This window comes from Miniopterus schreibersii (genome assembly GCF_964146895.1).
Source record: "Miniopterus schreibersii genome assembly, chromosome: 1".
Lineage (NCBI taxonomy): Eukaryota > Metazoa > Chordata > Mammalia > Chiroptera > Miniopteridae > Miniopterus > Miniopterus schreibersii.
In genome coordinates this window covers 186,371,764-186,397,454 of record NC_138101.1, presented here as the reverse complement: position 1 = coordinate 186,397,454, position 25,691 = coordinate 186,371,764, and the positions used below count along the sequence as shown (strand labels likewise).

The following is a 25,691-nucleotide window of genomic DNA, read 5'->3' as shown; positions in this document are numbered from 1 at the left end:
ATTTCAGTTACACTGGATGCAAATGAGCAATATGAAAAATATAAACATGCTTCCAAATGCAGACCTTTCTTTGGGAAATTTTAAGCCAGGAACACATAATCAATTAAACAGATCAGTTTAGATGTACACTAAGACTTGCCACATATTTAGAAATAAATGCCAGAAAGCAGGTACCTTCGGTATATTTTATGACAAACTTGTAACACCTGGTAATAAAGTAAATCCTTAGATGCTGTGAATATCTGGGACTGGAGGGGTTGCCGTTTATTGCACTTGGGGGTTAAATTAAGATGAATGAGAAATGCTTTCTGGCCTCAACTCTCCCAGTTGGAAATTTTTCTAAAATATATGAGTAGATTTTCTTAACCAGAAAAACAATGAATTATGTCAATCTATTCTTTTTCATGATTTAGACCTAGCTTGCCTCAGGGACATAATTCTCAATATCAATCATCATTGTACAATATGAAAAGTAGGTAGAAGGCGAAGGCGATGAGTCCATCTGTATTATTGTGCTCACTGAAGTAGGTAGTGAGTCACCATGGGACTCTAGTAGAGACCAGCCCTGTGCCAATTGCTGGATGGAGTATAAAGATACCATAATTCTTTGTTGTAGAGTTGGTCTTATGCATTTTAGGATGATTAGCATTTCTGGCCTCTTGGGGGGTGGGGGCAGAGCAGAAATAACAGGCATGCTTCCTGTGAGTGTAACAGGAAATTCAGAAAAGGTTAAGGGCGATTTCTATAGGAAGTGGGTGAGCAGGGTCTTGAGGGATGTTTAGTGTTGGCACATCAGGTCAAAGAGCTTGATGACTAAGGAGTTACTATTTTTTGACCAAAAGATCATTGGTAACCTTGATAAGAATACAATAAGCTACATTATAATCACTGGGTGAATCATGAAGATGTTTTAAAGACTTAGGCAGAGCCATCATGTCCACCCTGAAGATCAAAGTGGAATTTAGTGGCTGTGGTCACTGTTCTCCAATATGATTCCCACGTGACCTTCGCCACTCAGTGAGTTATTTTCCTCCACATTTTCCTAGTTCTCCTGTCTTCTCTTTCTCCTCTTATCTCTTGCTTGCCTTCTGTCTCTTCATTCTTTTCCCCCTTCCTTCACTTTCTCTTTCCCTCTTAGACTCCTGGAGGCCTGTGAGAAGAGAGTCCATGGTCATGACCAGTGTATTAGTTTCCTGTGGTTGCTGAAACAAATGACCACAAACTGATAATTTAAGTAAAAGAAATGTCTTCTCTCACCGTTCTGGAGGCCAGAAGTCCAAACTCACTCTTACTGCCCAGAAATCAAGGGCTGTGCTTACTTTGGAGACTCCAGGGTAAAATCCATTCCTTGACCCTTCCAAGTTCTGGTAGCTGCCAGCATTCCTTAGCTTGAGGCCACATCCCTTTTCTCAATCTCTGCCACCAAGGTCATGTGGCCTTCTCAGTGTGTCCCTCTTTTAAGGGAAGTCATGATTACATTTAAGGCCACTCAGATAACCCAAGATAATCTCTCCATCACAAGAGCCTTAACTTAATAAAATCTGCAAAGACTGTTTTTCCAAATAAAGTAACATTTACAAGTTCCAGGGATTAGGACTAGAATAGCTGGGCACCATTATTCAGCCCACTGCAGTTAGAATAATACAGAGTCCTTCCTTGACACATAGCAGGCAACACTGAGTTTATCCTAAACACTTGTGAGCCTCTGTGGTGGATCTCACTGAAAAGCATGAAAAAGGAGTCATACCTCTTCATGTGTCGAAAGGGACCTCATTTTAACTTTTTAGTTCCATGGCTACTAACCATCAAGTCCCAAATAATGACAGTCAGGACCAAGAGTGTGTGCCTCATGGAGAGCTCCCTATTTTCCTCCTCAGATTTTGAAGCTTATTTTTAAGTAAGGAAAGGCCTTCCCCTGATCTTGTAAGTTCTAGTTCAAGTTGTCAACACACCCTCTTCAACTCAAACTGAGGAGATATAGAGAATCCCAAAGAGAGGATTGATAAGGAGTCCTCCCAGCTAGAGATTCTGCTAAATTCACCGGAGACATTGAGACTTCGAGGAAAGAGATGCTTCGAGCCCTTCCCATTTAGCTTTCTTCACACAATCCCATCACCCACAAAGTATCTGGGCGAGGATGAGGGGGGTGAAAACATAAAAGAGCATGAAAATTCATGCCACTTTTTTTCCTACCCAGTATTGACCATAGGCATACAATTTTCTCTTGCTAGGCCCTTTGGGGAAAGGAATCCAGTTAAATTTTTCAGCATTACTTTTTCCAGGACCTGCATTCTCCGAAGCCCTTATGCATCCTTGCAAAACCTATTCTCAGAATTCTTATTCAGTGAGTTTTAGAATAGTGGTTCTAATGAGAAATAAACATTACTCGTTTAAAAGAGCATTTTTAACATTATTCTAAGACATACTGTGTTGTTATAATCCCATATATCCAATAACCACATTGACTTTTCCACATTAGCTTACTTGACATTAAATAGGATGATGTTTCTATAAGGATATTTGGTTTGGAAATTTTCTCAGAATCTCTGTTGACCAGGAGTGGCTTAGCTCAGCTCAGTATTTCTCAGCCTGGGCACTATTGACATTTTGAGTAGATGATCCTGTGTTGGGGGCTGTCTTGTGTATATTAGAATATTTAGCGGCACTCCTGTCCTCCTCCCTCTAGGTGCCAACCTCTTGCCAAGTTGTAACAACCAAAAATGTCTCCAGACATTGCCAAATGTCCCCCGAGAGGGTAAGATCATCCCCGATCGAGAAGCTCTGTTCTGGCTCTATTATTGGCTTAGTGAATAATAGCAGCTAGCGCTTACAGAGCACTTAACAGTGCCAGTCACTAAGTGGGCATATACTTCACTTGTGTTAATAAATTTGAATCTTACAAAATATCACAATAGAAGTGCCATTATTATCCCTATTTTACAGATGAGAAAACTGAGGCACCGAAGTGTTGAGCAAATATGCTGAGGTTACACAACTTTTAAAGGGTAGAGCCTGGGTTCGAAGCAGCAGTGAGGATTTAGAATTCACGCTCTTGGCCACGACGGTGCAGCTGCTGTCCAGGGCTCACTTAAGAATATGTTGTTCCAGACTCGAAAAGTGTCTTCCTCTGCAGCTATTTAAAGACTGTAAATAAACTGTAACAATGGGTGAAAGGACTAGGAAAGGCCATTGATTGAAGGCAAACTGTGAGTTATTTCCTTTAATCCTCGCAGTAGCCCTATTAAGTAGACGTTGCTACATTCAATTTTTGCATGGGAGAACTTGGCTCCAAAATTTTACCCAAGGCAAGAGCCAGTATCATAACTGGCAGAAACAGAATTTAACCCAATGCTTTCTGACTTCTAAGCCCATATTCTCTTTATTTTACTCTTATACCTTCCTTGGGTTTTAAAATGATGGACAGAGGGGCATTTTTAGGTGCTTCATATATATCTTCTGGTCCAACCTCCTTTCCTCTATAAATTCCAAATTACCTGGAACTGATACTTAGAGGTTTTGAGCCGTCACTTATCCTTCCCTGAAGTCTTCTGACAGAGTTTAGTAAAATACGCAGGCACAGGTGGGCGGGCATGGGTGTCCGTAGACCTGGTTTGGATCCTAGCTCTGCCACTTTGCTGCTCTCAGATCCTGAGCAAATGACATAACTAGGAGCTTCAGCTTCCTTATTTGTAAACATGGGGCTAATAATAATGCCCACTCTGCAGGGTAAAGATTCGAAATAGCGTATGAAGATAGTGTTATTGGTTGGTACAATTTCGCTCATTAAAATTGCAAGCTATGCATTTTGCCTTTTCTTCTCTCTCTCTCTCTCTCTCTCTCTCTCTCTCTTTCTTTCTTTCTTTCTTTCTTTCTCTCTTTCTCTCTTTCTCTCTCTCTCTCTCTCTCTCTCTCTCTCTCTCTCTCTCTCTCGTCTCCCTCCCTCCCTCCCTCCCTCCCTCCCTCCCTCCCTCCCTCCCTCCCTCCCTCCCTTCCTTCCTTCCTTCCTTCCTTCCTTCCTTCCTTCCTTCCTTCCTTCCTTCCTTTGAAATCACTAGCCATGTCTCCACTGTAATATTTCCTATCCCCATCAAGGATATCTGGAAACCTGCCATTGAGAAATTCATTAAGGTTCATTATTGATTAAGATGAAGATATATTGGGAGTACAGAAGACATTTGAAGACGTTGTTAGCCAGACACTATCAAAGACTCATTTGGGCACCGGAGAGGGGAGGTGAAGACAAGGAAACAGGGACTTCACAAGATTTTTTAGATAGACCACGTGAAAAAGATTATTGTGAAAGACAGCATCCCTGATTTGTATTCACAGGGAACAGTAATGAATATTAAGAGCTTAATAATTTTTTCTTTCTTGGCTTGGAAAATAATTTTCATTGACATATAACATTACTATTAGTTTCAGGTGTACAGCATAATTCAGTATTTGTATGTATTGCAAAATGATCAACACAATAAGTCTAGTTACCATTCATTCCCATACATAGTTACATATTTTTTTGCCCTATGATGAGGACTTTTAAGATCTATTCTCTTAGCAACTTTCAAATACACAATGTTGTATTATTAACTCTAGACACCGTCCTGTATATTACATTCCCATGACATATTTACTTTATAACTAGAAGTTTGCACCATTTGACCCCCTTAAAATTTTTTTCTTTTATCAAAATCTGAATTGTGATTTAGATAGATGGGACTTACCCTAGAACTTTTAAAAACTGTAGTTGTATGAGCATGTACTTGCACAGACACACACACACACATATAATTGAGGTGCAGGATGGGAAGAAAGAAACTACAAGAAATATTGAGGAATGTAATTCTCTATGGCAATATTGTGAATTTCACAACTCAAATATGGGAAGATATTAATAAAGTTCTTGATACTTCTAAAGTGAGCAAATAAAAAATGCTTACAATTCATAATAATATGTAGCACGTGTACTCAACTCAACAGATTGGGACCTTGTGAGGAGAGGTCATTAAAAAAAAGTCGATGGAGAAGGTGTCATATCTAGTTGCCTTGCTGAGAATGTGGGTCACAGTTTAAACAGATTCCAAAGGTAATGTGATAATATGGCGTGTCTACTCAAGGGCAACCAGTGGAAATGTTCTGAATCAAAAATAACTCAACGTTTGAGAATTCTGAGAGGACATTCAGTACATCTGCATCCAGAGAAATTGGGAAGGAGGGATTTGTTAGTTTGTGTCAAGATTTCAAGAGATTATGTTTGATATGATATCAATTATTTGTTGAAAATTTAAATCTCATTACTAACTAGATTTGACCAAAATAAAGACTTCAGGAAATGCTAATATTCATCTTTTTGTCAAACAAAACCAATTTAATGCAATTAAGCATGATTTTAAAAGGATGGTTTTGCAGTCTTTGTTACATTTAGGCATTCATGCTGTCACATTCTGGTTATCAGAAATGGTCGTGGTGAAAGTCAAGAATGGGATATTGGAGTATCTGCCATCTCAGCAAAACCCAGTATAATAGCAAAGTCTCCACACAGCTGAATGATTCCTAAGCTCTTCTGTTTTCTCTCAATAATGGGTACAATAAAGTGTGACCTCCAACAAGGAACTTGCAAACAGTGTCCTTGTCCTATTACGACAGAATTTGACCTGAACGTTCATTTGTGCAGTCAAGAAACGAAGATGAAATGACAAACAAATTCATACAGTAACCTGTTACTCCTTGGAAGACACGTGTTCATTCTACATTATGGTGTGCGAAGCTAGGAATCATGAATTTTTCTCCCCCCTCCAACAAAAACAATCCATAGCTTCAACTGTATCAGAAGAAACTTTATAATGAAAACTTTATGAAAAAGAAAATGGGAAAAAAGTCACATTAAGAGTGAAAAATATTGCTGCTCTGGGTAGAAAGATGACAGAGAGAAAGGGAAAAATGTGCTCATAATTTTTTGGAGGTGCTTGATTTGGAGGCTGAGGTAGGGGCTCAAATATGGAAGCTGAATTTACCTTCTGGCAGTGACACGCCAGTCATGCAGACCATCCTTCTGAAACAGAACCGCATTGTGGTTTATAACTCTCAGGTGAAGAGAGTAGATAACCTCCCTTAGCCTTTGGAAGAGCCAAGACAAGCCAATCAAGTGAGAGACAAGCCTCTAGAAAAAGAAGTTACAAGAAGCTACCCCCTCCTGACACTGTAGGTCATTGGAAATGCACATACATGTCCAGGACGTGCGTAGGTGCTTTGGGGAAGCTGGAGACATTGCTCTGAGTGCTGCTGAGTGGAAAACATTTCAAAGGCAAGGTCAGTGAGAGAACCAAAAGCCAATCAGAGTGAGAGGATGTTTGAACAGAGAGAGAGGGGCCGGCATATAAAGACTAAGGGTTTGGAGCTTCTCTGTCTCTCTTCTGTCTCTCTCCCTCCCTCTCTCTCTCCTGTCTCTGTTCTAGCAGACTTCTGAGGGCAGGTATTTACCACTCCAAGAAGACAAGAAGGATCAGGTGAGTCCAGGGTGAACTAGACCACGTTTACTTTCATACATTTTGCAGTTGCCCTGTGAGACTGGTTAAATTCTAGTCAAAAGGACCAGCGTTCCCAATGTATTCTTACTTGTTTACTCTGCACCTGCTTAAGGAGTCTGCCATTGACATGTGAGCTCACAAATGCACATTCAAGAAATGAGTGGAATATGTGACTGTCATTGCTTCCTCTCATTCTCTCTGCTTGGGAGAGGCCGGGGAGACATTCAAGCCTCCATTTGTAAAATGGGCCGTGCTCTCTGCAGCCTTTTGGTAAGTACACTGTGATACTAAACGAGTCTGCTTTTGGAAGATCTCCTTTGGAAGAGAGGTATTGAACTTTGAATACGTTGCTGCAGAATGTTTCTCTAGAAACTGCTTTCTTGTGAATATCAGAAAATAGAAATATTAGCCTAGAGAAGATATTCCAACTTCTGGAAGACCTGTGTCTCAGTTGTGAGCATAGTTTAATGCCTGGAGACGCTCCTAGAGTGATGTTTTGGTTAAGTGATGAGGTCAACCACAGCAGCAAAGTATGGCAATGGAATCCAATGGTTAGCTCTGACTCTTTGTTTCCATGTCATCTGTGCAGAGATTTCTAACCTATTTTACATGTTATCATTTTTTTTTTTTTTTTTAAAGACAGAGGGTTTGGGGTAGAGAATCTCAAGTGCCAATCTTTGCTAGTCCCAATGTTAATCTAGTGCTTACTCTGTGAAGTTCAGTTTGAGATAGATGACCATCAATATGAATCTATGCAATAAAAATAGAGTCTAATGTAATTGTTGTTCAGGTTGAGGGCTGAGACCATAAAATGCAATGCTTACCTTTGGGTTGTTGTAAAATAAAGATGGAACCTTTATGATGGATGGTTTCAAAATGCAATGTATTGTCTGAGCTTATGATCCAAGGTATTTGTATTATTCTTCACCTCACAATAAAATTAATCCCTAATTTATTTACAAGTAGATTGGATGTAGCTAACTTAAAATTGTTTTAGGAGAGAAGATTATTGGGGCCTCAACTATTAGTTGGTATGGGACTAGGTAAAGGAAAGATTAGTTATTCTCACAATAGTCATTTTATTGCTTAATCCCATGATTAAAGGTGATCACTAAGAAAAAAGCCCAAACAAATGGTACAATCACAGTCCCTACTTTAGAGTACAAGCCTAACGTGTGCCTCTATTCCACTAAGAGAACTTGACACCTCCCAGATGTTACTTCCTGAAAGCACTGGTAGAGCTGACCTGTTAACTTTATCACCCAGCGAGGGGTAGACAGATGATGGGATGGGGTGAAACCCTATAGTTAGACGTACGTCATTGTCAAGATTCTAACTTTTATTTGGAGGGAGGTAATTCACAAGTGTTCAATAAATTATGAGTAACCCATTATTATTATTTAAAAATCTCCTTATCTGTTCTGCTTTCAGCCATCAATGAAGAGCAGGAAGCCTCCCCTAAAAATACTTCTTAAATGTCAACTACAAGGACTTTATTTTGTTTCAAAGCTTCTCATTGCACCATTGCATTGTGTGTTAATCTATAACTGCCTTGACTCTTTTAGAAGCAGCCATAGGTGGCTTTATATTATTAATAATGTTATATTTTCTTGCATAACACACACACATATACATACTGTTGTATATTTGTATAAAGCTTTGTCTTTTCCAAAATATTTCCCATAGATGATCTTATTCTGAACTTTGTAATCACCCTGTAGAAGGTTAAATGACCTGCCCAGATTCACACTTAGTGAGTGGGAAAGCCAGCACTGGCAATGAAGTTTCCTGATTCCTAGCCAAGCGTTCTTTCCACTACAACAGCTGTCACTGGTTACTGGGAAGGCAAGGGGAAGAAGCTGATTTAGCTTCTCTAAAGTCAAGAATTATTGATAGTGACAGAAAGATCAGCAGTGCTGTTATTTTCCAAGTCAGCTGATCGAAGACAGTCCCATGTGTGATTGAGTCAAGTTGTGTAAGTGGCCATGGGTGATAACTTTGATATGTTCTATGTTATGCTATCTTCCACCATCACCTGGTGCTTTAATTCTTTTGTTACCTGTCTTTTTAATTGCCCTTTTTGACAACTAAACCATTACACTAGTAATAAAAATGCTGATGCCAGATACCCTAAAACTGAAAATACAAAACTAGAATCTTTAATCATATTTCACCCAATTACCAAAAGAGTGGCAATAAAATAACATTCCATTTCCAATACTTCCCTTTAGTCAAATAAATTTTAATGGAAGTTGGTATTCATAATATACAAATTTACACTCATTTCAAGGTTAAAATGTGGTGAACCATTTCTTTTAGACATTCCCTTTTGAGACCTCCATTTATATAATTTGCGGTTATGTCTAATAACAGAGATAAGGCAGATTGAAAGTTCTTCAGTTTATTCAACCAGTGCTCACTGGCAGGGCTAGTAAAAGAAATGGAAAACTGCTACCTCATTACAAACAACAGTATAATCATAATCAAAACCAACCATGTTGACAATTAAGTACAGTATTATCCATTTGAACTCAAAATACTTTTACCAAAGCAGCAGCAATGGAAAAGCCCTTGGTAATACCCTTGGTGTGACAATGAGTATTCAGAAAGTTCAGCCTGACACACTAGAGTTTTGTAATTAAAAATCTGTTTGTCCCATAATATCCTAAAGTCAGTTTTCACAATTGAAACAATGTCTTTTTCTTGAAAAACAAGGTAAAACTCCTGTATTCCATGGAGTAGAGATTAAGCTGTTATAAAAACAAAAACGAAACAAAACAAAAAACCCAAATGTAGTGGCTTATATAGATAGAAATGTATTTTCCACATTACATTTCCATAGGTCCAGGTGGCACAGTAGGTTGACTTCTTTAGGTCATCAGAGGAGGAAGTTTCTTCCTTTCTGCTGCATTACCATTCCCTGGTGCCATGCTCAGTGTTACCAAAGTAGGGTCTGTGCTATAGTTCATGGAAGAAGGGATAGAAAAGAGTTCAAATATCTTTAAGGGAATGACTCAGAAATGACAGATATCTTGTCTGGGAAGCTTTTTATATGTCCTTTGATTCTAAATGATAGCTTTGCTGGGTAGAGTAATCTTGGTTATAGGTCCTTGCTTTTCATCACTTTCAATATTTCTTGTCAATCCCTGCTGGCCTGCAAAGTTTCTGTTGAGAAATCAGCTGACAGTCTTATGGGAGCTCCCTTGTATGTAACTAACTGCTTTTCTCTGGGGTGTACACCTGAAACTAATATAATATTGTATGCCAACTGTAATTGAAAAATAAAAAATGATTTAACTTAAAAAAAAGAAAAAGAAATGACAGATATCAATTCCAAACCTCTCCCATTGACTGGAACTTTAGCACATGAATTTACTTAGCTTTAAGGGATGCTGAGAAATGTAGTCCATTGCTGGGAGGCCATGTTCCTATAAAATGGAGTGGAGGAGGAATGTTGGAGGGTAAAGGGCCAGGTTCAATTATTAACAAAGTGGAGAAGAAGGAATACTGGAGAACATCTAGCAGTGTCTTTCACAGCCACAGTATACAAAGTAAAATGCATTCATTCAAGCAGGAATAATGCATCATCAAAGGCATTCGAATGATTAAAAGAGTTAATGCTGGTAGTATTTGGGTTGTTTGAAAATAATGGTTCTCAAGTTTTTTCAGTCTATGTACTGCTTCTTTGGGATAAAAGTTATGCAGATCACCTATACTCTACACAAAGATTGAGCTGTATAACTGGCTTTGTTTTTAATGAGAAGATATGAAAGTAGTTTGTAGTTTTTGTATACTACAAAACTTTCTACTCATAACTTGCTTTCCCTTCTATTTTATGAAGTTAGTATTTCCCTTGGGCTCCTAACTTAAACACAGTGCAGACTTGGTTTACCCCCCTTGTCTCTAAATTTCTCATCTACTGACTCTGCATATCCTGTCAACTCTATTGCAGAAACATCTCTCCAATTCTCTGTCTAGCCAAGCTGGGTCTTTATCATTTGGGGCCTGGAACTGTTTCCTAGTGGGTCTTTCCATAATCAAGTTATCCTTACTTATCCAAATCTCCACATTGTCAACAGATGGTCACCCCCAAATAAATAAAAGCATCTAATCATAATTCTTCCATCCTTTAAACATTCCATTTGTTCTTTGATCTCTATAGAATAATATCTCAGTTCACTACTTTGGCATACAAAGCTCTTCTCAGTTCAGCTGTGGCTTCATCTCTCATCGCTCAGCTCCCACCCAACCTAAATTCTAGCCATACTTCATGCTTTGCTAATCTCCAAACCCAACTGCTTTTTCATGCCTCTGTACTTTTGTACATGATGTTCTTGTGACCTAGAGTAGCCTTTCCCATGTCTTTATGCCTGAAAATGTTCTATACTTGAAAGATCCAATTGTAATTATAAAATTACTTCCTCAAATGAAGTTGATCACCCTTCTTTGCTGCCATAGTACTCTTGTGTATCTTAACTGCTATCATAATGATGTGTTTACATGCCCATCTTACCCTGACTATGCTCTCCTTGATAGCCAGGACCACCTGGGCCTTGCACAATGCCTGGCACATAATAACTCAGCAAATGTTTGGTTGGGAACAGTGAACTAAAGACTCAGTTACTAGACATCACACAAAGGCAGTTGTGGTGCGGTGGCCATTTAACAACAAAGCAGTCAACTGTTTATTGAACACTTACTCTAAAAGACTTCTGTTACTTGGTACTACAAGTGGTCAAGAAGCAGTAAAATAATCCTTGCCCCTAATCCTTTGTCCTAGCTTAAACTTTTTTTAAGCACCTAAGACTGGTATTTTGGAAATTAGAGCATTCATGTCTCCTTTTCATTGTTAATATTTTGGTCCTATTAGACTACAAAGTCTGTTTTCATTATTGTCTCCCCAGGTCCTGTCATTGTTCACATAGTAGGTGTTCAAAAATCTTTGTTGAAAATGAATGCATAAAATGTTTTAAAAAATGCACAGAGTGACTGTATTTAAAGTTAGTGGTATAAACTCTACAGATACTTTTGGAGATGAGATAAAGATACAGGTACCAAAAGGAGAATTTGCGTCAATCTGAAACATCTTTTTAAATAAGGATTTAAGTTTGGGTGGTCAACACGCAATGCAATATACAGATGATGTATTATAGAATTGTACACTTAAAACCTACATAATTTTATTAACCAATGTCAACCCAATAAATTTAACTAAAAAATAATAAGATCAAGAAAATGTGGAAGTCATATCAAAGCTATAAGAAAAAATATGAGAAAATGCATTGCATTAATCAACTTGTGCCACGTAAATGCTACCAAATAAACCACTCTAAACTCAGTGTCTTATAACAAGAAAAATTTGAATTTACACTTGTAGGTGCACTGGTTTAGGCTGGGTTGGCTGAATAGCTCTGTGTTAGGCTACAGGTCACTTGAGTTTGGGTTGGCTCCAGAATGTGGTTGGGTTCAGGTATGCTCCAGTTGTCTCCATGCCTGTGTTGTCTTAGGTAGGGGATAAGTGTAACTTAGGTGTGAGAGGGACATGAATAATTGTGATGGGCTTTGGTTATTGATTTATTTGTTGTTCACAATTATCCATGTTAGAATTACCCATGTATACCATATTATGTTACAATACCTCCCACTAGAGTAAATGGTGTATATTTTCCAGCCTCCTTGATGTTGGGATTGGCCATGTGGTTTCCTTTGGCTAATGAAATGTGGGCAGAAGTCACAGAGTGCCAGTTTTAGGCTAAAAACTCAAGAGACATTGTGATTTTCTGTTCACCCTCTTGTGCTTCTGCCCTTTGCGCTCAAATACATGGTGATGGAAGGAGACTAGGCTTTGGGTGTTGGGCACACGATACAGTTTACAGATGTGGTATTATAAGGTTGTGCGCCTGAAATTTATATGTAATGTTATTAAACAATATAATACATATAACATCATTAAAGAATTATTAACATTACACCAATAAACTAAATTTTAAAAAATTTTAAAAGAACTTGTCCCCAAATAGTTGCTGGTCCAAAATGATGAAAGATATGGAATGTCACTTGTTCCTGACCCAAAACTTGGAGCCCAGCCAATTACAGAATGAAGCTAACCCTGAAACCAGTGAGCAAGAAAAATATACTCTATTGTTATAAGACCCTAGATTTGCAGCAAGAGCTGATGAGCACATATGTGAAAGTAGGCAAAGACAAAGAGTATTCAGAAGCTATGTTGGAGAAGAGGCTAAGGAGTTACTGAATGGAGGCATGAACCGGATGTGGTGGCTGGCAGGATAAAGAGGCTAAGGGGAAGGGGTCAAAGATGACTGAGTGGTCAAGTCCAGGTTGGATGCTAGCACCATGGGCTAAAATAGAGAAGTCAGGATGGACTAGTTCCATAGCCATGGAATGTTAAAGCTGAATGAGATTTTGAAATTATTTTGGAGATTGCAATCTCCAAGGCAGAATTGGTGTGCAGAATCGTTTTGTTTGGCCAGTATAGATTTTTGTTTTTTAAAAAAATTGAATTTGAATGTCAAATTCTCAAATTTGGTAAGTCAAATGTCAAATGTCAAATGTCAAATTAGGTAAGTCAAATACTCTCAAGTTCTTAACTTTCCTGACCTCTTCTTTTTCACACTCCATACCTTTGAATGCATTTGAGTTTCTGTCCCCTCATTACCCCATCTCTACTTATCCCCAGGTACATAGATTGTAAGGTGAAAATGAGATATGTGAATTATAATGATGATAGCCAGTATGAACAGAACATTTATTTTGGGTTCAGGGATTCTTCTAAGTGTCCAAGTTGTCTTGTCTCATGAGTCCCCATTTCATAGGTAAGGCAAAAGTAAGTTAAGTAACTTGCCCAAGTCAACAGCTGCGAGTTGAAGAGCCACGATTGACAACTGCAGTTCATTGAACAGTGTTCACTAGGTCAGCTCAAATGGGAGACAGGGATTATTTTTGTGTAAACACTTTCCCCAGCTGTCCTATCTCAACTCCTCCTTCCTCTCCTGGTAGAAAATCTCTTTGCCACATCTTAGCCAGGTTTATAACTTCCCAGTCACTTTTAGGTATTAAAAGACTATCCATTTTAAAACTTCAATCTCAACTCTGCCTCAAATCTTTCCCTTTTGTTCAACAGCTTGACCTAGGGCTCAAGGGAACTGAAGGAAAAGGGTGCTGGTTTCCTCTCACTCCCCTCCCACTCCTGTACCTGGCAAAGTGGGGCATTAGTGAGTGTATTTAGAGTGGGGATTGGGATCATGATCTGGCTCTTTTACTCATTTTTCAAGGTCCATGACCTCTGCTGTGGAGGGATGATTGGAGAAAACAATAGAGGAATGGCAGTTGGCTCTTGAGTCAGTTGCCCAGGTTGTGGTTCCCTTTCTGTTGACTGACTTTGCTTCTCTGGCCAACACAAGCTGGCCTGCTATGCTGTCTGTATAGCAGGTGTCCAAATGCTGATTCTATAGAATGTCACATGTATAATAAGTTCTTTATAAGTATCCTGGGAATAGGACTCTCTGCACTATCTTATACCTGAGTTAGGAGTTCCAGCTCTGGCTCTACCTTACCCACCCAGCCCCCACCCTCAACGTTATACATTATAACTTCTTGATCCTGGGCCCCCTTGGCTGGGGTGCCAGCAAGAAAATCTTTAGCCCAAGTTAATACCTCCAAGAATAGCTCCAGCCCAGCTAGACGCCCCAGAGGAAACTCAGCATCCTTGCCACACCATAAAGTAGGGTTCCAGGAGCTCCACTGCCACCTACTTTCTCCAATATAATCTCTCTCACCAATTCTTTTATTTAAGAAAGCATAATAGAGACCAATAAGTTAGCTACCTAGGCAGCCATCCAAACAGGGAATAAGAACCCTCGCCTCCTCCTTGTACAGGCACCCTCCAGTCATCAAGAGAAGGTCTTTTCTCACTTGGCTGTGGTATGGCTAAGAGGTGGTAGGGTGGCTACAGTTTCCCTCTGGCCAACAACTCAGAGCCAGCACTCTAGGCTCGCTACGCAATGTGCCAGGAGAGAGGGAGAGAGGCAAGGTCTGTAATGATGACTTTCATCTGCCTGGAGCTGATAGTTGAAGCTGGAAGGATGGGTGAACTCTCAGACAGACAGAGTGTAGGGAGAAGAGTTGAGTGCTAGAGACGAACACATGTGAAGAGTCAAAGGATGGGTGGAAGCAGAGAAACGGCCTGAGAAAGAGAATTTCACACCCAAAAAGTCCCTGTTCAAAAAGCTCGTTTTCTATATCGAAGAGAAGAGAAAAGAGGTTGGGGATTTGCTTAAGGTTACACAGCTGACCTGTAGCTTTAACCAGATTCCCCTGGATGCTGGTGTTACCGCTGAGCATTCTGGGGAGTCAGATAACTGAGCTTGTAAGGTGAATGAAACCAGCATCCCAGCATCCCAGGCCCCCACTTTGCCCTGAGGATGTGTCTACAGAGATGAAAGTAGCCTGGTTTGGGAACAGCTATTCGCTGTAAGCCTGTGCCACGTTCAGGTGGGGTGGCCGGGCCACCAGCAGTCTGGTTGCCAGGTAGGTGAAGTTGCGATGAAAATCAGTTGGGGTCTGGCTCCTTGGAGATGCACTGGCTTAAAGAATTACAGCGATGGCTGGTGGAAAGAAAGGATTCTCATGCAACAGAAATGATTCCGGAGGAAAACTTTGAGTGTGTGACTCTTTAAAACCACGAATTAGGTATGTCTATCTCACTCTTTGTTGCATGTTCAAGGTAGGAAACCTACAGGTAACATGGCTACAAAACATGTTTTCAGTACTTAAAAAAATACTCTGATTTATTTTCTCTCAAACAGCTGAAGTGACAGTGATTTTTTTGTAACAAGCTGTTAGAGAAACTGGGGGGAAACGGGCATGATGATTCCCGGCTATATCATACAAACCAGCATGAACCCCTGGGAAGGGCAATTTATTGATCTTTGCCACCTTCTCAAATGCATGTATCCCCTTTGACTCAACAGGCATATTTCTGGAAACTTATCCTCCCAAAATATGGCTTAGCTACCAACCGATGTTATTTAAAAGGGTATTTTTTTTTTTTTTTGAACAGCAAAAGATTGGAAACAGCCTAAATGTTCGTCATTTGGAAAGGGTTTAAATAAATTATGGTATAACCACAAAATGGGATATTATACACCTGTAAAAATAAAAACAATACAGTTTTTTATTTAATGGTGTGGAAAATCTATAAGATATCTTATTAAGGATAAAAAGCAACATATAAAAAAGTTTGTAGAGTATGATCCCTTTTGTGTGAGAAAGGAGAAAAAATGCATTTGTGTTTGCACACACATGAAGTGAATAAATGTGGTTACCCGAGGATGGAAAGGGTAGTGAGGCAGGTGTGGGAGAAAGATCTTACACTGCATATTTTTAAAATATATTTTTGAGCTGTGTTAATGTATTTCCTATTAAAATATTTAAAAACAAAATGATCACTTTTAGGCGCCGCTGTTTTTTCATTAGAAATAGAGCCTGCATTTAGTTGCTAGATAATTACTCATTTGTGGATTATTGGTGAAAATTGTTGTTGTTTGGAGAAAAGTGTTAGACAAAAGCATCAGGTGTTTTGAATCCAGGTCCATCAGTGACTAATTGTGTGATCTCAGATCAGTTTCTGCTCTTTGGAATTCAGTTTTCTCAGTAAAATAACTTAAGCCAGAGAGTTTCTGCTCTTCTAGTTCTGAGCCACTCTTTTCTTTCCTTTAGCAAATGATTGGGGAATGCAACATCACCCTGACGTTTCCCTGTTGCATTTTGGCATCAGGATTTCTTGGTTGTAAGCAACCGAAACTGACGCTGGTTAGCTTAGGTTACAGAGTAGCTCACAGACGAGGAAGAGCTGGAAAAACCAAAGAATCAATATGTAGATATTCCTTCCAGGTACATCTTTGGATTACTTCTTTTATATTGCTTATGTGATTGTTTCTGATCAAGGTTCATATTCTCGGGAGAAGGAAAACAATCTTTCTGAAGTAAAGGGATCAGCGTCCTGCCCCTGCAGGACCTCATGTCATGAGGGATAAGTGACTCTCCAAAGAAGGGATGCTGGGGAAACAAAAACAGTGTCTGCTCAGAAAAGCATTCTTCTTAATAATAATGCTGCTTTTCAACCATGTAGCCGATTGGAGCTGATGGGCTTTATCTCATGTCTCTCCCCACAACTCAAGGTCAATATCAAAGTTTGTGTGGAAACAGTTAAAACTAGGCTAGACGGTGTTATTGCTGCAAAAAGAAATCCTATCTTAAGTCACTATATCATTGTTGTAATTTAAGGTTGAGGGAAAACTATTGAAGGGGTTGGAGGATAATTCTTAAAACTGGCAAAAACTTAAAATTCACAGGCACTCAAAATGGCCATGGTGTTTATCTCATAATAATTTAGATATTTCTGAAATTCATCACTAGTCACTTTTGCAAAGGGACCACCATGGAACGCAGAAATTTTTATGTTGAAGTTGTTCATCTTCACAGCAATTGACTTTTTTCACTGGAACTTGTCCTATTTGCTGTTTCATGCTCTTCCTTGCAGAAGTTACTGTTCCAGTTCTTACTAAAGGCCCCTATAGAATTGGTTTCTGAACTGGAAGCAATCTCTCTGGTCAGTTAGTATAATTCCTGCCTCATACAGATGAGAAAACTGAATTTCAGACAGGTGATAGAAGTTGCTCAAGGTCACATAACTAGTTGTTCATAGAAATGGTACTAGTCAATGGACATCTTGAATGTGAGATAGTCTTTTCCACTACCCCACATCAGACACTCAGTGCAGTTCTGATTTTGGGTGGATCGAGCCTGGGCACGGAGAGGTGGGCATCACTGTGTCATTCTCTAACAACCTTCTGGGCGTCTCTCTCAGTCTTTGTGCTATTCTAAATATTTCCTTTCATCATGTCTTAAAACCGGTCTTTTCAACACATTACCAGGTTCTCAGAGGTGTGATCCTCTCATCTCTCTCTGGCTACTCTTCTGTACCCTTTTAGCATAGTTTGGAAGCTTCGTCTCCCTGTTTGTTGTCTTTCTGTACAACACTGGGAGGTATCTCAGCCTTCCCAGCTCTTGCCGTGAGGAGCTATTTCAATAGGCCAAAATCCTAATAAGAATGGCGGTCCTTTCTTCCAGAACAAACATCCATGATATTGGCTATATTTCTTGTTAATTTCCATACAAATTTCTACAGTAGAAAAAGGTGTGCTTCGGTGTGTTTAGTTTTACCTTTATTCTTGACTCTTCCTTCAGAGCATAATTGTATACTGTGGAATATGGCCAGGTCTCAGGAGTCAATGTAAATATAATGACGTTAATTTTCCTCCCTCCCTCCCTCCCTCCCTCCCTCCCTCCCTCCCTCCCTCCCTCCCTCCCTCCCTCCCTCCCTCCCTCATTCCCTCCCCCTCCCTTTCTCTCTCCCTCCTTTCTTTCCTTAATTTGTCCCTTCTGCAATCCCTCCTTTACTTCCTTCCCCCTTTTCTTTCTCTTTCTCTCTTTTTCCTTTTGTAGTTTATTTACCTTGGAAGAAAGAATTCCATCTTCTCTGGTAGGCTGGCTGACTTCTGTTTGTCTAAGCTATGCCCAAGGTGCATGCAGCATCCTCAAATGCTTAGACTCGTGTATTTTTGCATCCTGCCCGACATGTTAAACATTGTTACAGCCACTTGAGATTCCTGGTGCATTTGATGCAGTTATTCCTGTTGTCATTTTCTTGTTTTTCTGAAGGGTCCCAATGAGATTCTCAGAACTTCCTCTTCCTCTTCTGTTTGTGGTTTTCTAATTTGCCTTAATTTTGTTTTATCTGTGTCATTACCAACTATTCCAGGATCATCCCTCCCTCCTTCTCGCCCCCTCTTCCTTCCTTCCCTCTCTATCTTATCTCATCTCTCCTTCCTTCTTTCCTTACTTCCTTCTGAATCTTTTCCACTCATTCCTAATTTATCCCCAAATAATGTAATTTTGAAGTCTACTGATTCCCAGACTGTGAAGTCTGAATTGAGCTCTTTTTTCCTCTCATAAAAGAAGAGAACTACTTTGTAGTGTTGTTATGAGAGATAAGATACTATATATAAAATGTTTAGGAGGGTGTCTAGCAGCCAGTAAGTACTAACAAATGTTAGCTGTTACTATTATTTTAGCCAAAATAACCTCAAGTGCTTTAGGTAATAGAAAGAGATTAGAATTTGCAAGTTGCACAGCCTTTGGCAGGCCCCTCATCCCGCTCACAGCTCAGCCTGCCCCGGGTGGCTGAGGCAGGAGCCTTGGTCAGCCCCGGTGGCTTCACTATTTTCCTCTCTTCTTGTTTCTGGCAGGTAAGTCCATTTTTCTAAGGTTTTTGCTTGTCTGTTTTTGAAGGCTACTGTTACTCATAATTTTTTTCCTTGATTCGTTTGTAATCGCTGCCATCCTTGGCTTACTGGTAAACTTTTATGTAATAATAGAGCCACAGGTTGTGAGCTCTGGTTGGGGCCCAACTGTTCTGAGAAACATTGTAAATTTCTTTAAACCAACTTTAGTCTTTCCATATTGCTCGAAGTCTGAATTTTACTTTTCTTCTCTCTTTCCAACTGCCTATGTGGATGGGGTGGCTCCGTGCTCTGCGCCCCCCTTCCCCCGCGCCCTTCAGCGCCTTACAAACCCCGCCTTTGCGCCCCTCAGGCAGGTGTCCCCTGCCTCCTGTCCCGCTGGCGCCTTTATTCCACTCTGGCATAGCCGTCAAGTTTCTCAGCTTCGGAAGACAATTGTGTGAACAGAAAAGATAGCTCTTTACATTTCATATGGCTTCATACCGCTTTCCTTGTAGATCCTGTTAATTTTCCTGATTCACGCATTTTTTATGTTAATTCCACAGAGCATGTTATCCCAATCCTATTTGAAGAGGTGCTTTTAAAAGGTTGTGCCCCTCCTTTGTTTTCATATTCCTCTAAATTTTCAGTGATTTCCTAGAGAGAGCTCTTATCTCTTTGAAATCTTTCATATATATATATATATATATATATTTAATTAAATTTATTTATTTATTTATTTTAACCAGAAAGAAGGGAGAAATTATGTGTTTCAAAACTTTTTGTTTTTGAGCAACTACAATTAAATCGATAGCTGTGGGCTATTCCAATTAGCTCTCGGGTTCCTTTGACTTCGTGGGCTGGTGGGGTGACTTCCTCTTGGGACCTGGGCACCATGTCTTCCTCTTCATTTCCAGATTGTTGTTGTACTTAAGCAACAGCCATTTATTTATTTTTCTCGGAGCTAGACATCTAGCCATTGGTATTTAGGTCCATTTGTTTTATATTACATGCTTGTATTTGTCCTTTGTCCATTTTAGTTACTCTCTCAAGACTCTTCTTTTGAGTATTTCCTTCCGACCCTTTGATTTTCTCCCTGCTTTGTCTCTCCGTCTCAGGCTGAGTCACCCCTGGCCCCCTAGCAGTTCTGTCCTTCATCCAAAGGCTATTACATGCTGGGCACATGCGAGGCATCAGAGATGCAAAGGCGAACGAGGCAGACAGGCTCTCTGCTCTCATCAAGTTTTCATATTAGTTAGAAGACAGACAAATCATGGGAACAAATAATATAATTTCATATGTTACGAAGAAAGTAATACAACATAATGAAGTAGAGAGTTGGGTTTAGGTGAGTATGCAAGCTATTTTTTTTTAATGAGTTGATTACGGTCTCTCTGAGAAGGCAACTTTGGGCTGAGGATACCATAAAATAAGAACTTGGAGAAGACCATTCCAGGCAGAGGGAAGAATGGGGTGGAGTGAAAACGAGCTGTTGAAGGAACAAAGAAGGGCACTGTGGCTCCAGCAGGGCCAGGGAGGGTGAGGAGGAGAGGAGGTGACGCTGGAAGAGTGGGAAAGGGTCGGGTCACATTGGATGCTATCGTCCCTCCTACTGGAAGCCCCTATAATATTGTTTGTAGAAGGCTGCAAGCCTTGGTCCTGATTTGGGATTTTATTCTGAGGATGACAGGAAGCCACCAGATGGTTTTCAGCAAGCGAATGAGAAGATATGAGTATAAAAGATCACTTTGGCTTCTGTCCAGAATAGACCGTGTAGGGAAAGAGGAGAAGCCAGGGGACCAGGTGGAGGCTACTCTCTCTAGTAAGGATGGTGTTTTGATTGGTTGAGTCCAAGTGACCCAGACTGCCTCACTCAAGGACATGTTTTATTTCACATATAGGAAGTCCAGTAGCAGGGCGGACTCCAAGGTTTGTTCTTTCACCAAACCCTTAATGATATTGTCAAGGAGTGACTTCTGCCATCCCTGGATTTTGTCTCATCTTCTTGCTAGTCGCAAGATAGCTGCCTCAGCTCTGAGTATTATGTCCTAAAATGACCCAGTCTGGAGGTAGGAGAGAAATTATTACATCACATGGCAGTCCTTAGCAAGTGTCTTCTCTTCTAAATTTGGCCCATGCCTCATTGACCAGAAATGGTTACTTTCGAACCCATCACTGGCAGAAGATATGGAATTGTCAGTATTTACTTGGACCAATGAATGGAGTCAGCCCTACTGCTATAGTCCAGTGGGAAACAAATGCCCAATGCCTAGCATAGTATGTGGTGTACATAGGACCTCAAACACAACTAACTCCAAACCAAAGCCAAACAAACAGAACAACTCTCCTTCTTTGGACACTTCAGAAAAACTGATGTCCCCTGGAGGCATTTCTGTTTCCAAATAAGGTCTTCTCTGCTATAACATAACAAGATAATATATATATATATTTAAATATATCTTTATTGATTTCAGAGACGGGAAGGGAGAGAGAGAGAGAGATAAAAACATCAGTGATAAGAGAGTCATTGATCGGGTGCCTCCTGCACGCCCCCAACTGGGGATCGAGCCCACAACCTGGGCATGTGCCCTGACCGGGAATCGAACCTCGATGTCCTGGATCCTAGGCCAACTCTCAACCGCTGAGTCACGCCTGGCCGGGCACAAGATAATATTCAATTAACTTTTCAAGTTTGCTTATAAAAAGAGTGAGTATTTGAATGTCTCTTATAGGACAGGTAACACTCTGGGAGGTTTACACTGAGACCTGCGATAGACTACAATCATCTTATGAAGTGTGTTTCTAAATCCATTTTGCAGAGCAAAAAGCTGAACCTAATTAATTTGATGACTGTCACACAGCAATTTTTGCCATTCTCCAAAGTCCATGTACCTTCTTCTATAATTTTAAGACTAAAATAAAAGTATTTTTATGGTCATAGTTGGATCTGCATACTTAAGTCTTTAAAAAAATTCTGAATAGGTAGCTTGCCTATATCTTAATAAGTGGATCTCATTTTTAGCTTCCAAGGGCTCACAGGCAGTATGAAAAGCAATAATCTTCAAATTGAACAAATAAAGATCAGAAGTGATATATGAGCTAGAAGCAGACTCCACAGGCATATCTCTTCGATTTGACAGCTCGCATGTAATAAGCACAGTGACTAATTATTTTAAAAATACTTTGGTGGGAGGAGGGTGTTGGTTTGTGGATGTTGAGGGTGCCGATCTTTTTGGAAAGAAGTATTGTGAAAGAGAAACTGAACATAAATACTCTTTCTGCCTGAAGGCCAGTTATTTATTCCGCTCAGTTTGGGCTTTTGTCTTCATGTTTTTAACCTCTGCCTCAGTGTGTATTCTGTGCAGATATTGACCAAACCATAGCTGCTGAGATGTAAAATTAGGTGATTTAAAGATTCACTCTGATTCCCAAGATATGCTCCAGGGCATACGGTGATGGGCTTCAGGACATAAAATGATCTCAAGCTGGGGCTAAGGGGGAAAAATACCTCTGTAGTAACAATAAATATTGCATGGTAGCGAGGTGGTTAGAAAATAATATTCTTCAACATTTTCTGAACAACTATACTTTTCATAAAATCATGTTATAAGGCAGGAGACTAAACTATATCAATTGTTGACTTTATTATATAATGGAAACTCTCTAAGTTATTCAATGTTATAAACTTCTTACTAGCTCAAAGATAAAATTCACTTTATTTCTTTTTTCTAAACTAGTTTTGGATCAACATGTAGAGTTGAAAATAAATATAAAATCTCTGGGAGCCCTGGCTGGGTGGCTCGGTTGGAGCATTGTCGTGAACACCAGAAGATTGTGGGTTCAATCCCCCATTGGGGCCTGTACAGGAGGCAATCAATTGATGTCTCTCTCTCTTTCTCTCCCCAGACATATCTTAGAATGAGAATTAAAAAAAACTTCTGGGAGAATTTTGGTATACTCAGAGAGATTTTAATTTGTCCATGCTAATGAGGGGGAAAAGGAGATGGTAGCCCCTGAATGTCCAGTTCTAAAGAATGGAGTATTGGTGTAGAAAAGATAATTCGACCAGGGCTTTGATTGATCTGTCATTTGCATAATCAGGAGTAAAGGACAGTCTTCAAGTAGAGTCTTCCAAGTAACTTTTATCTGTGTTACCAGAAAACAATGGAACATTGACTCAATGCTTCCTGAACATGTTCCTTTCTACCCTCTGGCAGAGCTTCTAATAAGTGAACTGATCAGAAAACAGTGGAGGAAAGTGAGCAGAAAGAGGAACAAGGAATCTGGGTTAATTTCCAAACTGAATAATCAGCTTCCTACTGAAAAAAAGAGAATTGGCAAGGCTGTATAGAAGGTTCCAGGATTCCTTCATTCCCATGGTGGCGGCAGTATGTGAGCTGGCAGGAGAGCCCTCTAAATACTATGGATCAACCTAATCATTTCTCAAAGGCTCCCATTTACTGCCTCTAATTTAAGATTACACAGCCCTACTTGCCCTGCATACACCCTCTTCTGTGTTGAGTCTACAACTTTTACTTGAGCATCTAAAGCCAGCGCTCTGAATGGCGTGCTAACATGGAGTGCTTTGTGGTTGGTGACATACTTGAGGATTTTTGCAAGCTTGGTCCAGGAAAAAAAATCCGCCTTCCCTCCCTGAATCTTGGAAAAACTTGGCCACTATTCCCAGTGGCCCATATTCCCTAGTTCCCTGTTCCAACCTTCCTTTTATGATTAAAAAAAGACTCCCCTCATCTGTGCTGCTCCAGGTTGGTGCAGAGCAAAGACCTGGATGGGACTCGTGGGCTTGTGTCTCAAAGAGCTGAGATAGTGCCCAACAGAGTGAAGATTATTTGAATCTTACAGAGCTGCTGTTAACATACTGATTTACATATAAGGAAATGGAACTCAGCGAGCTTAAGTGACTTACCCAACTTCACGCAGGAAGGGTCAGAGCCAGGATTCGGACACAGGCCAGTCTGATGCAGAAGATCAAGCTTTTCCCATGTGTTATGCTATCTCCCAGATTCATATAAAAGGGAAAAAGCACCAAGAGGACAAGTGGAAAGCTGTCTTCAAGGCAAATAGTGTGTGGCATGTAGTAGTAAGCATTTCCTAAATTATTTCTTGAATGGAAAAAAAAAGAATGAACTAGAATTAGCTAGCAACTGGCTGCTGGATTCTCCCCCCTTCCTTTACACTTTACACTTGCTAAATTAAAAAACAACAAACAAAAGGAGATTCATTACCTTTACAGTTACTAAAGGAAGAAAAATAGAAAGGAAAAAGTTGCTCTTTTCCACAGATGCCGAAAATGGTTCCAGGAATAAGAAATGCCTGTAAAGTAAAGAAGTTCTGGATCTGGAATGTTCTTCAAAGTTCAGATCATCACCGCGAGCCCTGGGTCAGTTATTGCTGGGTTAGTGGGCTCAGTTTGTAGACTGATCAATGTCACTCAGCGACCCTGTAATTCCCTTTCCCTTGGTCTCTCCATCTGTGAGCAGATTTAAACCCCGGCACCCATCCAAGAGTATGAGACATTCTAATGAGTACAGAGATTCAAAGTACTTTCAGAGGCTTGGAAAGAAGGCCCTGGGTGTAGAGAGCAAGGATATGAGGAAAGCAGCAAGCCAGTCTACACACAACGATGACCTGACTGATAGCCCACAGGGCTCTAAACACATCACAGAGAAGTAGGGAAGGGAGATAAATGATTGCCAGTGCGTATCCACAGACCTTAATATGTTGTAATTGCATAGTAAGAATTACACTCTGTGAAAAACCAGCCTTTGAGTTTCTCATGTGATAGGAGGAGCCACACCTAATTTTTGGATCTCAAGCATAAGGTGAGAGAGATACCCACAGAGTCTTGAAATGTAGAAAACAGAATTTTGGAAGACAATTTTCTCCCAGTGATTTCTATATTTAGAGATGTGTTGTCATAGAAAATACTGGGACCAGAAGCTTAGCTTGACAAATCGCACAGATGATGTAGGGCAAAAAGGCCCAATTCCATGCGTCAGTTGCATAAGAGTTGTCCCACTGTCTGGAGCAGTACTGTTCAATAGAATGTTCTCTGATGATGGGAATGATCTGTCTGAGCCTCCAAAACAGAAGCCGCCAGCCGTTTGCTCTTAGTGAGCACTTGAAACATGGCTAGTGTGACTGAGGAACTGAAATACTAATCTTATTTAATTTTAAATAATTGGAATATAAATTTAAATAGCGACAACCAATCCATGTGTCTCTCTCACATCTCTCTTTCTCTCTCTCTGTCCCCCTTTTCCCCTCCCTCCCTCCCACTCTAAAAGAAATCAGTGGAAAAAATATCCTCAGGTGAGGATTAACCAAAAAATAAATAAAAATAAATAAATTTAAGTAGCCACATGTGGCTAGCGGCACAAGTCTAGAGACAAGTTAATACAGCAGAAGTTGCTATTTCATGGTCCCTGCTCTGAGCACGGTTAATTGCAGCGGTCGTGCTGGCTTGTCATGCGAACTCAAAGGGTCAGGAAAGGCCTCTCGGAAACCAGACTTCAGGGGGAAAAGATTCTTTCCCCATTATTCTATGACTCTAGAAATTCTTAAATCCAGGCATCCCCCTATAGTATGGACCCCAAAAGCCCCTTCAAGCAATGATTGGCTTCTTCTTTGTAGAGAATGGCAAGGGACAGAATGATATGGGGCTTTTTAAGAGCACTGATTCCACATAAATCCCTCTGCATTTGTATTCATCTGCGCATTGGCTCGCTCAGAAAATATGGAGTGTCCATCACGGGCCAGATGCCGTTCGCTCAGAGATGATTTTCCACTGTTAACAGTTTGCTGGGCTGCCTCTCACCTCCACCCCCTGTGCACATGGGGATAG

General features: G+C 40.2%; 1 protein-coding gene across 1 annotated transcript in view; it reads left to right on the top strand.

Moving 5' to 3' along the window:
- Nucleotides 1–6,354: 6,354 nt before the first annotated feature.
- DIO2 (iodothyronine deiodinase 2) overlaps nt 6,355–25,691 on the top strand; it is a 189,271-nt gene continuing 169,934 nt past the window's right edge. Inside the window, exon 1 of the mRNA XM_081148465.1 lies at nt 6,355–6,503. The gene's annotated coding sequence lies outside the window, so the exon portion shown is untranslated. The remainder of the gene's footprint in view (nt 6,504–25,691) is intronic.